Raw genomic sequence first — 12,871 nt, forward strand, 5'->3', positions numbered from 1 at the left:
TGCAGAGACACCCAAGGCCATGTCATCTGAGAATGGGTAAGGTCTGGGTAAAGGGCTGCAGATTAGGGCAGCTGGTTCTACCAGTGGAGCTCAGGGGCCTGCAAAATAAATCATATCACGTGTGTATATCTCACTCCTGAAATGAGGCTTCATCTTTACCCTATTCACTCATGTACTCACTCACCCATCAGCCAGGAGGCAAAGAGGTACAGAAAAATTAAGACTGCTTTTAGGGCCAAGTGTGGTGGCTCACACCTGAAAGCCCAGCACTATGGGAGGCCAAGGTGGGAGGATCACTTGAGACCATGAGTTCAAAACCAACTTGAGCAACATAATAAGACCTCGTCTATACAAGAATTAAATAAATGAAAATTACCCTGGTTTGGGGTGGGTACCCATAGTCACAGCTACCCAGGTGGCTGTGAGGTTGGAAGATGGCTTGAGCCCAAGAGGTTGATGCTGCAGTGAGCTATGATCATGCCACTGCACTCCAGCCTGAGTGACAGAGAAAGACCCTGTCTCTAGAAACACAGTCAAACAAACAAACAAACAAAAAACTAGACTTGGATCCTAAAGCTGGGCCCTAGCAGCAGTGCCAGTATTTAATTATCATATGACATTGAATAAGTCATTTGCCATTCTAAGCCAGCAAAATAAGGCTAATGCCCACCTTGCACACTCCATGGGCAGGGTTGCCACCTTGCACAACTCCGGGGTGTGCCATGCCCACAGGAATCTACATGAACTGAGCTCACCAGACCTAGGCAATTCACAACTTGCACAGCCAAATGTAGCAGCTCGACTTGTAGTTAAAATTTCAAACGACATAAGCTACATTAGCCATGAACACTATTAACACAGCAGTATTATTATATCGGTCACATCCTAGAAGAGGGTGTTAGATATATAAAACACATATCCTTGAAAAGCTGAAATTTAGTAGCATCAAGTTTCACATTCTGTCCAATTCAATGATTATATTACCCTAGTGTTATCTTTGTCATTCAGACTATAGGAAGCATTAAAAAGAATAGGAAAACAGGTGTGGCTCCAAACCTAGGGTGAGGCAAATACTTGTCCTTATGCATGATGTATCTCCCTGGTCCCAAGCCCACTTTGCCCCTGGTACTATCAGCCTCTCGAAATATTCTTTATTAAGACACTCAGGGATCTCAGTGAAGACCAGCCACCATGATGGACATCTCAGATCAGGTTAGGAGGACCAGAAATGTCCAACCCAAGAGGAATTTCCTTGGATGTCACACCCTCTCACACACCAACTCACCATCAGGTCAGGGCAGCAGGTCCTAAAAGCACCCTCTCCTACTGTTATGCACTGAATGTCTGTGTCCCCTCCAAATTTATATGCTGAACTCTAACCCCCAATGTGATGGTATTTGGAGGCAGCGCCTCTTTGGGAGGTATTCAGGTCATGAGGGTGGAGCCTTCATGAATGAGATTAATGCCCTTCGAAGAAGGGGTCAGAGAGCTAGCTTGCTCTCTTTCTGTCAGGTGAGGATACAATGAGAGTCAACTGCTTGCAACCCAGAGAAGCCCATACCGGAACCTGACTATGCTGTCACCCTGCTCTCAGACTTCCCAGCCTCCAGAACCGTGAGAAATAGGTGTCTGCCATTCATAAGTCATTCGGTCCAAGATACTTAGTTACAGCAGCCCAAATGGACTCAGATACCTCCCAACCTTCCAACAGGCCACTTTTGCCTGAGAAAGGAAAAAAACCACAGATTTGTAACTCTGCCACTGCCCACTACTCCACTGACTCCAAATCCCCTCTGATTTTTCCCCTGACCATTGGTGAGGTTCAGGTCAGGTAGGTTAAAAATGTTAAAATAATGTAAAGTTCCTTGATCCCTTGCTGCCCTTCCTGGAGGGGGAAAATGGAAATAGAGAATACTAAATGCATTTGCTCCCATTTCTCCATTCTCATTCACTGTCCTGATTCCCATCATCTGCATCAGATGCCTCCTAATGTGTCTCCCTGGTCCCAAGACGCGTTACCTTCCACACCTCCACCCCACACGCCCCTCAGAGCTTCTGCTCTAAAACACAGCTCTTGGCCAGTCATGCCCTTGGGTTGCAGGCTGCACAGTGCCCCTGTACCTAGAGGGCACCATCTCAGCCATAGGCTTGTTCCCAACCTCACCTCTAGCTGCTTCCTCTCACATAACCAACATGGCAGCCCCAAGGAGTAGCTCTCTGTTCCTAAACAACCCTCATGTATCTATTCATTCAATGCATGTTTACTTGAGAGTCTAAGGTGCATGGAGCCCTGCACTGGGCACTGGAAATGTAGCAAAGGCAAACCCAGCCAGGATCCTGGAGCTCCCAACCTTCCAGGGAAAACAGACATCAATCAGATAACCACAAAAATAAATGTGTGACTACAAACCGTGATATTTGATAAGGAAATGTGCTCTGAGATGTACTAGGCAGAAGGGCTGAAGCAGTCAGGGGGATCCAGGGAGGTTTCCCTGAAGAAGTGACATTTGAGCTAACACCTGAAAAATGAGAAAGGATGAATTACATAACGGGGGTGGGAGGGGAGAGTGGCAGCAATAGCAGAAAGCTTTCCAGGCTGAGAGGCTGCCTGGGCTGGGGGCCTGTGAGCAGACTGCTGCCACTTGGGACAGGGTTGGGGGCACTGGGAAGGTCTCCAGGGGCCAGATGATGAGGGGCCTTAGATGCCCTGCTGAGGATTTGAGTCTTTATCTTAAGAGAAATTAGAAGGCATTAAGAGGTTTTAAGCATTGGGAGGGAGGTAGTTTGGGGACCGTGTGATGTGAGCAGATTTGCATTTCAGAATGGTCATTCCAGCTGCAGTGAAAAGGGGCTGGAGGGCTCAGGGTGGATGTGGGAGGTCCACTGAGGAGGTAGGTATTGCCTCCAGTCCAGGCAAGACACATGGATGCCAACTTGGACTGGGAGCTGAGAACAGAGCAAATGAACTGACCAAGTCAGTTTACCAAGGTAGATGGATGGGTGGTGCCATATGGAAAGATGGAGCACCAGCAGATGATTGGATTTGGGTGAAAAGATCCTGAGGTCTGTTTGGGACAGAATGGGTCTAGGGAGCCTTTGAAGCTCCCAAGTGGAAATAACAGTGGCGGATGGGTCTGGGATGGAGACACATATTTTGAGAGTCATCTGCACACAGACTGCAATGGAAGATATGGACATAAACCAGATTGCTTTATATCACCACTTAAAGCCACCTCCTCTTTCCAGTCACTCCACCTGTGCCTGCCCCCATGCAGGGAGACAGGTCTCTGCTGCCTCACAGTGACCCCACAGGCCTCTGTACGAGCTCCTGCTGCTATAGTGCCTCTTATATATTGTTTTATGGCCACTTGCTTACATGTCTGTTTTCCCCACTTATGATCCAGGAACACCGTGAGGACAGAGACACATGGCTCTCCTCCTGATGTCCTCAGCACACAGAGCACGGCCTGACCCTTTTGTGAGCTGTAAGTTTTACAGGCCCACTTTTCTGACCCACCACAAAGCCCCAGTACAATGTTGCTCTAGAAAGAGGTGAAAATGCTGGCCCAGACCCAAGAGCCTCATCTAAAACACAGTCTCAGAGTCCTCAGAGGGGAAACTATCTCACTTCCACATAGAAACCAAGATAGGCATTGAAGAATTTTTTTAAAAGAATGGTATTGATGTTTCCCCACTGTTACTACAGGTAAGTAAGCACTCAGGGAATTTAAGGGGGATGGATTGACAGGTAGAGAAATGGGTAAGCTCGGTCCTCAAGGAGCTTCCAGTACCATCTCTTACTCAGAACTCGCTGTGCTCATTATAAGTCAAAACAAAGTTATGTGTATTTCATGCGCAATATCTACAAAAAATCAAAGCCTCAGTCCTCAAGGAGCATATAATTTCAAGAAAATATAGAACAAACATAGATGAAAAGTTCACTCTATCAATACACACAGAGCCACCCCTACCCTCTCCAGTGCCTTTTTCTAATTAGAAAAAGGTACCTTTCCTCTAGGCAGACACAGCACCTCAGTCAGCAGGATATATGACTGGGCTGGATTCTGGATTTAAGCCCATGTCCCTCTACACTGACCTGACATCTTTGTGCAGTGCACAACCTGCACAACACATATGTGACAGGAGTAGCAGGTGCTGATAACAAGGAGGGATCCATATAGGATGGATGAACAGAGACTAGCTAGAATTGATTGGGTAAGAACAGAAGAAACTACTACAAGGAATGCCAGAGGTATATCCAGTGACAAATCAGATTTGACCAAGGCAAAGGGTACACTTGATGGAGTAAGGAAAGGAGATTGGGAAGCTTAGTTAGGGAGTAATTAGGGAAGGCCTCAAACACCAAGCTAAGGAGTTTGCACTTGACCTTGTAGGAATTGACCCCGCCTAGGGTCATTATCCTCCTTTCACCAAAGTAATGCCATGGAGCGTTGGCTGCCAGTATCAATTGTCACCAAAGAAAGTGCCCACTTTCACCCTGAAGGTCATGAAAGACACCACGTGACAAGAAAACAACTAAATATCTTTGTGCTGACACAGAACCCCTAATAAGGTCCAATCCCTTGCATTTGTAGTCTGCATAAAAATGTATGTTTTATGTCCAATATATTTATTGTTACAATAGTCTCCTTTGATTAATAGGATAAGAAAGTAGGGCAATTAAGGACTGTGGTGAAGGTCAAAGAAAAAATCCACGGGGGCAAAGCTGTGACTTGAACCCAGGTCTTTCGATCAGAATCTGATGCTCAAGGGCACTCAGCCTCCCTGCACTTGCCTCGGCAGAGTCCCTCTCTCACCAGTCACCACGCTGACTACTTGAGTTTGCCAGCCCTGGGTCCTTTCCAAGAAAAGACAATGCTTCCAAACAAGCAGTAGTGACATTGATTATTCCAAGCCAGAGGCAGGGGATTCTGGATCATTTCCTTAAAATACTTGCTCAGCAGCACCCGGGTCCTCACCCTCACTGCCCCTGGTCCCAAGAAAGATATGTACAGTACTTCATTTACATGAAGGGGAAAAGAATTCCCTGTGGATTTTTGCAGTCTCATTTCTCTAGCTTGTCAAATGCCAGCAGCAAGCCAGTCTGGCTGCATTGTTAGCTTGGTTGCATCTTATTTTTGTAGTGTTTTGCAGATTGCAGCAGCTTTTTTTTTCCAGCTGGGTGAAAACATGTCACCTTGAAGCTTCCTGGTGTATCACTCAAAAGATTTTCCTATTCTCCTTGGACTTCATAATATAGAATTCTCTTCTGTTATCACAAGCCATTTTTTTTCTCCAGGAAAAAATATAACATTTATTTTAACACCATCCTCCAAGATATGTGATCAAAATGTAATTTTAAAAAAACAAATAAATAAAAGACTTTCCAATATGTCACGCAAAGCATAAAAGACATGCTGTTCAAAAGCTAAATCTCAGTCATTGCATTTACATTCCCTTTTTTTTCTGCTTCACCCTTTTGTTACTAAGGAAGTCGGAATGAAAGGGGATTTGTCTCTTTTTCTCAAAAACCCATCTCTCGCTGCTAAGTTTCTCCACACCTGAATTCACACATCTCCCACATCATGATAATTACCTCCATGGTAACCACTCATGACATCACAAACACAATGTGATAGCAGAAGAAATAAGAGCTCCTGAGATCCTGTTGGATACAAACGCCCTGTACGACCTAAGGGCCTCCACAGCAGGAACAAAAGGAATTTTGTCTTGAGATTTTAGCAGAAAAGTAATTTTTGAAATCTATTCTTGGATTTGGACGTTTATTGGATTTCAAAGCTTCTTGCTGCCCAGGAGCTCATGAATATGGTCAAAAGTCTATGAATTTCCAAAGCAGTACCACAGCAGATGAACCCGAAAGCAAACTGGAGGGACCAACAGAGTCCAGCCTATAGACATAAATCCTTAACTACACCTAGACCTCACTGTCCTTTCCAATGGTCAAAAGAAGGGCTCTTGAAACAGCTCCACTGTTTTATAGAAAACAAGGTGTTCCTAAGAAGTCTTTTTCTCGTATCTTTTTCTTACCCAAAATAAAGGAATGGCCCAAACCTCAAGCCAGGCTTACCAGCTATAAACAACTTGGTGGTCAGCAGCCAAAAGAAGAGTAGACACGCCATGGTCATGTGGCACGTACACTATACAAGTTTCACAGAGAAGAATGGAAGCACTTGATTGTTAGACAGAGTGGTGCAATGTGAGAGGAATATTAACATTCACTTTCCACAGGCATTTTTTTCTGCAAATGGCACTGCTTTGGGACTTAAAATTTTATTCCAAATACTATTTAGATGCATCAGGGCTCTCAAAATATGGATTTCAAGTTGGAGACATCAGAGTGCATTATTTACTATAACCACTGCAGCTTTTTCCCCCTCTCCTTTCACAAGATGCTATTGTAAATTCAAGCTGCTTTAATCTCGGTGATTAAAAAAAAAAAGAAAAGGAAGAAAGAAAAAAAAAGTGCAGCTTGAAGAGGAACTGAACTCACAATCTGGGAGCTAGAAAGTAAATATTACCCAGAGAGTACCTCACTTTAATTACTGGCTCGAACATTGGTTTCAATTTACATGTGTCTTAATTAGCCACGGAAGGGTTCACCTATTATTCTCTGAATACAAAACTTAAAAAGCAAATAGAAAATAGGGAAAGAAAGGCTTATTTAAGGGTCTCCAAGGATTAATCTTTGCATTCTTCTCATTTTTTCCCCGAATTTGGGGATAAAATTTGTTGCAGGGAATTTGATCTTAGGGAAACATGGAGTTTGGTTTGTGAACACAATCTACTTCTGAACACTATTTTAACAAACAGAATTTTAGAAGCATAAGGCTCTAGCAGAGGGCTATACAGAATTTTGCATAAACTAAATGACGACTGTTTCCTCCTGAAATGCAGGAAATCAAGCTGCATGGATACGTTTGCTGATTGGGTGAGTGAATGAGTGAAAACTCCAGGCTCCTTTACTCTTCCTACCTTTCTTTAACATCCTTAAACTTTTATTTGAATTTTTTAAAGTTTGTAAATTGTTTTGCTTGTCCATCTTGGACTGTCAGTTTCTGCCACCAAAAAAAAAAAAAGAGTAAAATTAATTGTAATTGACTTTAATTTCAAAACTGTGTCACACCAGATTTCTAAAAAGTTACATTCCAAAACAACTAGGCATTAACAACTAGACTTAAAGAAGCCTTAGAATGGCTGTAACTAGAGAAAGATGTGTGGCTGACTGATTTACCGAGGACTAACAATGACACTTGGGGATTAAGCACTTCTGGATTATGAAGACATAACCTTTTTTATTAAGTCTTGAGCCCCTGACTCCAACTCCACCAACCAGCCAACAGTTATTCAAGCAGGTCCAGTAGAGCTTCTGCACTGGGCAAGGAACTCTGTTAAATGCTTTGGGGGATAAAAAGAGGTCCAGTGGTGTGGTGGCTCACACCTGTAATCCTAGCACTTTGGGAGGCCAAGGCAGGTGGATCACTTGAGCCCAGGAGTTCGACACCAGCCTGGGCAATATGGCAGAACCTTATCTCTATAAAAAGTACAAAAATTAGCCAGGCATGGTGGTACATGCCTGTAGGAGCTACGAGGGAGGCTGAGGTGGGAAGATCACTTGAGCCCATGAGGTCAAGGTTGCAGTGAGCTGTGAGCATGCCACTGTACTCCAACCTGAGTGACAGAGCAAGACTCTGTCTCCAAGAAAAAAAAAAAAAAAGAGGTCGAGTACATGGTTGTTAAGTTAAGAAGTTTTTTAAGGGAGGTAGAACCTCTATAGACCTATAGCAAGCACTTGTTCTAAGTTCTAAGGACCAGGAGACCACTTCTAAGTTGGGGGACAATTATGGGCTCTACAGAAATGATAATAGTCAATCTGTGAGGACTGAGCAAGAATCAATGGAGAGGTGTAATATATGCACTGTCCCCAAACCAAAAGCCTAGTATATATTTAGAATAATGAGTACAGGACTGGTTTTGCTGAGTGTCTGCTGTGGCCAGAGTGTGGAACAGAAAGGAGACCTTGCAGGTCAAAGCCATGTACCCAAGAGTGGATAATATGGTCAGCCTGTGATCTCAGAATCTGTGTGGAAGTGAGAGGAGAAGAGGAAAGGAGTGACAATGGCCTATAATGAGAGTTCAAAAGGAAACTTCTATAGCTTAAGATAGAGATAATGTTACTCTAAGTGTCTCTGGCAGGAGCCAAGAAGAGAAAGAAGAAACATAGTCAACTACTAAGCTGTTGGGCTCTAGAGCTTACCCAACCTTGCCCTGTTGGCCTGGAATGAGTTTACTGGGTGCGCCGTAGATGCAGTGGCTCTCACCCAGTAGCATCTTAAAGGTACTGCTCTGCTTCTGATAGTTATGCCAACCATGACATAGTAGAAAGCACCGGCAGCTGCTTCTCAGATGGCCGCAACCCCAAGACAGCATGTTAGGAATCACTCACCTATCAATCTCAAAGTCCTTAGGTCTTCAGCAAAGCTTGGACCACTTGGCAAGGTCTTCTGTCTCCAGAGGAATGATGGGAAAAGCTATGGGACAAAAATCAGGAGAGTGGTGCTGGCTGATCCTGGCCTGGATATTGACTCCCTGGGGACTTCAGGTGAGTCTCTTCCTTTCTCTGAGACCCAATTTCATTTGTTAAATGAGGAGGTTGGAACAAATACTTGCTTCTATGTCTTGCATTCTATGAGTTGGGATCAAGTGACTGCTCCAAGTTCATGAAGCTACACTGAAGTGAGATCCTAGAATAGATCCTGTGTCTCCTGACCCATCAATCTAAAGTTCTTTCCATAATTCTGGGCTGCATGAGCAGATGTTAAGGGTAAGAGGTAACATTCATTGAGTGGATACCACATGCCAAGTGCTCTGTCTCGTGTGTCTGTACTATATCTAGTTAGTTCTTCCATCGTTGTTTGTGTTAGATAAAATTTTCAAATCATTTTACAGATAGGAAACAAACAGAAAGATTAAGTCAATTACCCATAATCACACCATTAGTAAATGCAGAGCTAGGATTTAAAGTCAGTCCAATTCCAGAACCCATTGTCTTCATCTCTACTCTCTACACTACGCAGCAGAACAAGAAGGAGTAGTTCAGTGACATAAAGGACATGGAACCTTAAAACAGAAAATACGGCAGTCTTTCAGACGTGAATTCATATGGGAAGTATGTGAGCTTTCTGAAGAAATATTTTGGTTAGTGTTGCTTGCCTGCACACCTCCCCACTGATGACCACATGAATAGTCCCTAAGGGATCATTTGAGATCCAGTGGCCTTTAATGTGGTCTGAATGCAGTATGGATAATGACCACATAGAAAATTAGGAGGCAGTGGCCTCCTGGCTGACTCCTCTAGCTTATAAAACAAGGAAAACCAAAACCACTACAGATTATTTTTACTACAGAATAAAACCCAAGAGGAATCATCCCATTGAAATCTTTAGGGAGCCACGCTGACATCACCCCGAGGCACACACACAGGCTCACCCAGCAGAATACAACTTGGATTCACAACTATGCCAAGACAGACATTATTTTAAGTAAAATAAGGGGAGGGAGGACTTAAAACTTCTTTCAGAGGCCTATATGATGTGATCTCTATACTTTCTTTTACCTGTAATATCTTAAGATCTTTCTTCTAGGAGAATGAGTTATTTTGAGCAGATTTTCTATTGCTAATAAATATGTGTTAGTATGACAGAAAGAACCTTGGATGAAGACTAGTGACTGTTTCTAGGCCAGCTCTTTCACCGAGTGGCCTCTTGACCTTGGCTGGTCACTAGACTCTCTGGAGCCCTAGTTCCTCACCTGTAAGAAGGGACTGATCTCCCCGAGTCAGCCAAGGACCAGGAGCCCTTGAATTGTGAATTTTGCTAGATAGACCCACCAAACAAAATTGTGATCCATGGAGATTAAATTCAAGTAAGAACAAGAGGCAGTGCTCCTCTGGAAAAGAAATTAAGTTCAGATAAAAAGCTATGCCTTTCTCTGGTTCTGGAAGCTTGGCTGGGCCTGACCTGCTGCCAAGCCTTGGGGGCTCCTCAATCTATCCACACAGCAGGGAGAGCAAAAGCTCCCTCCCTGGGAAGCTGTTTGCATGAAGCAAAGCAGTGCAATCCTCCTTGACCTCCCTGGAGGGAAGGTTTGCCTCCTTCTCAGGGAAAGTTTCCACAGTAGAGATAGTAGAATACAGGACGAAATAAGCTGGACTGGATAGACAAGGCTGAGAGGAAAGCCGCATATGAGACCACTGGATCCCTCTGGGATGGGGACATAAGCCCCCTTCATGATTCTGCCTCTTCAGAAAATGGGTTTTCCCATAGCTCTGCCAAAAAAGCCTTTGTCACATTCTTGATGCTCACACACCCCGATGATGGCTGTTTCTCCCTATCCTTCCATTCATGGTTGCATTTACCAAAATTTATATTTTTTCTGAGCCTCTAGGACCTTTCCCATGCTGTCCTACAGAAGCGGATAAGCTTTATTCAGTATTATCTGCATTGTGTAGAGTTGGGTACTTCAAAAGGAACTTCACATTTCCAGCTACCCTGTTGTGTCTCAGGGTAATCAAAAGTATTCTGGATTTTTTCCTATGCATTTAAATTTCTTGAGTAAGGTGAAATTGTCAAACCCATTCTAAGGTGGGAAAATGAAGCATGGAAGAGTTGGGATTTATCCACAATTACACACGTAGTATGTGTCATGCCAGGATTTGAAGCCAGTCAGTGTGACTCCAGAACTCATTCTTTTTTTTTTTTTTTTTTTTTTTTTTGAGACGGAGTCTCGCTCTGTCGCCCAGGCTGGAGTGCAGTGGCCAGATCTCAGCTCACTGCAAGCTCCGCCTCCCGAGTTTACGCCATTCTCCTGCCTCAGCCTCCTGAGTAGCTGGGACTACAGGCGCCCGCCACCTCGCCCGGCTAGTTTTTTGTATTTTAAGTAGAGACAGGGTTTCACCGTATTAGCCAGGATGGTTTCGATCTCCTGACCTCGTGATTCGCCCGTCTTGGCCTCCCAAAGTGCTGGGATTACAGGCTTGAGCCACCGTGCCCGGCCCAGAACTCATTCTTAACCTCAACTCTCCACACTACGTAATACAATAAGAGAGGGAAGCTCAATGACATAGGGACATGGCAAATTTACACACAAATGTATTCACATATATAGGTGTGGCTTTGTTTCCTTTCTGTGTGGTGTTTGCATTTTTTAGGATAAATGGGATCATACACTAGGTACTGTTTAATGAATTGTTTTTTCATACAACACATGTCTTGAAGATATTTCCATGCAGTTTTAGAATACATCAACCTTATTTGTTTATAATCTCAGTGTATTCTACTATATGGATATATATTTAACTTTCTTCCTACTGATAGAAAATTAAGTTTCTATTTAATTAAGTTTCCAGTTTTTCAACTGCAATGCTTCAGTTAATATCTGGTACTGTATGCAGACATATGAATATTTCTGTAGTACAGATTTTTAGTAGTGAAATTGTTTGGTCAAGGAAAAATGCACATTTTTTTTAGTAGATTTCTGATAGGGTTTTGCCACTTTGGCTAAGGTCACAGTTAAAGACACCAAGCTGATGTGGACTCCAGAGACAGACAATATGGATGAGTATCCCTATAGCTTACACATAGTACCTCACATATTCCAAGGAGCCTTTACATATATTAGCTCATTTACTCGATAATAAGTTATGAGAGAAGGCCATTCTTATCTTCAGATAAAGAAACTGAGACCAAGCAAAACTAGAGAGATTTGTCCAGGGTCAGTCTGTGAATTAAAATCAGAGTTAGAACTAGAAAAAAAGAAGTCTCATTTGTATTAAGGCTATTTCATTAAAACCACATTGGTATAATAAATTGCATATAATAAAATGTTTGGTTTGTGCTTGGCTATTAGCATATCCATATATACAAGTTTTTAAAAGTAGACAACATGAGCCCAGTTGAGCATTGCAAGTTGTGAGGATAGAAATGTACAAGAGAAGATGGGAGGTGTTTTCCAGTTCGAAAGTACTATGATCTTCTGATCCTAGAGAAGTAAATAAAGAAAATGAAGAGAAGAACTCGGAAATAAAAAGTAAAAGATACGAAAAAGAGTGGTTGGGATGGGAGAGTCTTACAAAAATTGGTCCCAGGAATCCTCACAGAGAGTTGCAAAAAAGAAGCCCTCAGGACATACTAATGTCTTGTGAAAGCCAGAGTAACCCAGGCTCAGGCTTCTTGCCTAAAAACAGTATATAACCTAGAAATTTCTTCTCCAAACCCACAACAGGAAAAATGACAATTACTTAATCAACAGAGAATCTTTAGTAGAATCCACCTCAAAGATAATTTACTCCAAGTAAAAGATTTTACTGTTAAATATTTCTTATGATTGAACAATAGGTATCATTAGATAAAAGAATTTTGAAGAGGAATGAGTAAGCTTCTCTGCAAAAATGAATACAGAAATCTGTTCTTGATCATCTTGATCAGAATAATGACAGAAGGAGGAGGAAACTGTAATGATGTTTTGATAAACTTGCTCAGTCAGGTGCCCTAACATTTACGTGTAAATTTCAAATAAGGATTCTACAAGGACTTAAGATACCTCCTCTCAATAGCTATAAAGACAGCCTGCCCAGTCTCAGCTCCTTTCACTTAGTTAGTATGCAATTTATCTAGAAATTGTAACTCCCCTCTAGTTCTGACTATATAACTTGCAAATGAGATAAATTAGGACACAAAGACAAAGACTCATACTGAGTAGTGTCTTCAAAGATGATTGTCTATCAGTACCAACAAATGCTTTTGAAAACATAAGCTTTCTCTACCAACTGCTCGTTAAGAAAGAGAGAGAGTGA

At 42.7% G+C, this 12,871-nt stretch overlaps 1 long non-coding RNA gene across 1 annotated transcript in view; it reads left to right on the top strand.

The window, feature by feature from the left end:
- Positions 1–7,703: 7,703 nt before the first annotated feature.
- The window catches only part of LOC108533837 (uncharacterized), a 51,326-nt gene continuing 46,158 nt past the window's right edge, over positions 7,704–12,871 (top strand). The window contains exon 1 of the long non-coding RNA XR_001886827.1: positions 7,704–8,620. This is a non-coding gene — a long non-coding RNA (uncharacterized LOC108533837). The remainder of the gene's footprint in view (positions 8,621–12,871) is intronic.

The sequence above is a fragment of the Rhinopithecus bieti genome, unplaced genomic scaffold (assembly GCF_001698545.2).
Source record: "Rhinopithecus bieti isolate Rb0 unplaced genomic scaffold, ASM169854v2 scaffold_11161, whole genome shotgun sequence".
In the NCBI taxonomy this organism is placed as follows: domain Eukaryota; kingdom Metazoa; phylum Chordata; class Mammalia; order Primates; family Cercopithecidae; genus Rhinopithecus; species Rhinopithecus bieti.